Source organism: Osmerus mordax, chromosome 24, assembly GCF_038355195.1.
Source record: "Osmerus mordax isolate fOsmMor3 chromosome 24, fOsmMor3.pri, whole genome shotgun sequence".
Taxonomy (NCBI): domain Eukaryota; kingdom Metazoa; phylum Chordata; class Actinopteri; order Osmeriformes; family Osmeridae; genus Osmerus; species Osmerus mordax.
The window spans coordinates 9,174,541-9,177,196 of NC_090073.1; positions in this window are offsets into that span (position 1 = coordinate 9,174,541).

Consider the following 2,656-nt stretch of genomic DNA (forward strand, 5'->3'; position numbering starts at 1 on the left):
GAAACAGGAAATGCTCTGCTTTACTGGGGACAGAGGACCAGAGTGGCTGCCATGGGGCATCGGCATGTGTGTGTGTGTGTGTGTGTGTGTGTGCGTGTGTGTGTGTGCTGTCTGTGTGTGTGTGTGTGTGTGCGTGTGTGTGTGTGTCTGTGTGTGCGTGTGTGTGTGTGTGTGTGTGATGTGTGTGTGTCGACCTGCAGGTCTGTGCTATTCTGGTCTCTCTTCTGTCGGCCTGCACAGAGAGAAGCAGAACATAAACCCTCGTGAAGTCAGGGACTGAATCCGGACAAACAACAACTAAACTAATCTGCACGTCAAACAGTTTTATCTAACAGGACGCCTGTGATGTGTGTGTGTGTGTGTATGTGTGGATCCATCCAGATAACCTCTGGGGCAAACTCCATCCTGCCCACCCAGCAGACGGCCGCTAGCAGAGGAACACAACACAGGAAGAGAGGCTCCTACTGTTTTAGTTTAGTTAGGTAATAGATGGGTTGGTCGCACTAATCATTTGAATGCTGCCTAATGGTAACTAATGACTGTTGTGACAATCCCTCTTGACGGGGGCGGGGGTGGGGGGGTGGGGGGGTCCCGCTTCTAATCTTATTTGGGCGCCTTCGGCTCACTTAGACTTCAGCTGCTTCCAATTTCGACCGGGCTGCTGTCACTGACCAATTCACAGATTCTCTCCAGACACAGAACCAGAACCACATACAGAACCACATACAGGCCCAGATACAGAACCACTGCATGGATGGTGTCTGAATGAGTGTGTGCTATCGCGAAAGAGAGAGGGGGAGGGAACGTGGGAGAGAGAGGGAGAGATTTACGAGCTGCCTAATGTAAACGAGGGTACAGGGACCTGAGGAGTGTGACTGAGAGAGAGAGGAGCCAGTCATTGGAAACAGACCTTCTCTGCAAAGTTAGCATCCTTTGTTTTAGATAGCACTCCTTCATGAGAGGGGGGAGGGGAGAGGGTACTCAAAGAGAAGGAGCAAGTCTCATCCCCCCCTGACCTCCCCCCTAGCCCCCCGCCCCCCCGCCCCCAGGCCCCCCGCCCCCTCACAGCGACGGCTCCTAAAAACGACAACCATTAAAGCTGCTAATCATGTTCAACAGCTGCATCCCTTCACCGGTGTAAATCCTTCACACGTTTCTCTCTCTCCCACCCACACACACACACACACAAACCTCTCTCCTCTCCGGGTTAGCGGCGGCCCGCGGCCGCTGGTGTCTGAAAGCACGGAGCTTACAGCGCACGTCCTCTGATAAGCCACCACTGAGCTGTGAAAACACAGATTACATTTCTGAGGCTTATTACAGCCGTCCCAGCCCTCTGCCTCGCGGCAGCCCCGTAATTGCAGCCCCCCTAAAAACCACAGCCTCCGCTTGATAGGAACCCCCCCCACCTCGCCCACACACCCACCCAACAGAGCTTCCACACCGGCCCCCCTGAACCCCGCGAGGGCCCGGTTGTTAAGGAGGTTTGAAGCTTAACAGTTTGTTCCAATGTCTTAACATTTCCTGTGCGGGATACAAGCGATATCCTCAGGTAAGGAAATTGCTTTCTAAACGCAGGATAGCTCTGATGCTACTGCTGTACTGAGAGTTGGATATCCCTTCTGGAAACAACCATCGAGTGTCTCGGAGAGCCAGGAGCCATTTAGGCCCAGATCAGATCCTGGTTGGTCCGCCTGGCAGGGCCTTAAAGTGACTCCATCTGCAAATACTTAAGACCGTTTTTTTCAGGCTCAATCAGAGATGAAGTCCACTGTGCTCCCAGGTCTCTTACAGCGAGACAAACCTCTCCAAGAAGACCTTGTAGAAAACAATCAAGACAGGGTAATTACAGCACTGGTCTGGAATTCTGGCGAGTGCTGAGATGAGGGTGGGGTGGTGTGTGGCCTGGGGTCATAACGCTACGTTATCTTACACTGACTGTGACCGAGTTAGTGTTTTCCTCTTATCAGCCCGAGCGTGATGTCATGTTTTGCTTTCAGACATGGTAGGCAGGGAGCCCATCGACCCAGGGGAGGATTCTGATTGGACAAGAGGGTCTCCGAGGTGCCTGGCGGAGTGGCCTAAAACCTTCTCCAACGGTTGCGTGTCGACCCATGCTGGGGCCCCGCCCCCTGTCCCCAGGGTTACTGATGACATCACATCCTGGGTTGAGGGTCTAGCCAGTGATGTGTGTTGTAGACGGCGGTGGGGGTCGACAGGACCCAGGCCGGCCTGCTGGCAGGGAGACGAGGGTCGACAGGAGATGAGGACACACTGAAAGATCTGTTAAGCCACAGATTCATTCAGTCTAGTGACCAACAACACTGAAGGGGTGGCAGAGTTCACGAACCAGCGTGTGTGAGTGTGTGTGAGAGTGTGTCACTATCCAGTGTGTGTGAGTGTGTGTGAGAGTGTGTCACTATCCAGTGTGTGTGAGCGTGGTGACTATCCAGCGTTTGTGTGTGAATATCCAGATCACTTCCAGTCAGCCTCACCTCCAGCCCTCTCTACCTTTACTGTGAGAGGGGACTGTACTGTGCAGCTCGCCTGCTGTGTGTGTGTGTGTGTGTGTGTGTGAGAGTGTGTCAGCGTGTGTGTGTGTGTGGTGGGGGGGGTTGCTTGTGTAATGTGGACCAGTCCTGGAAATCAGACATGG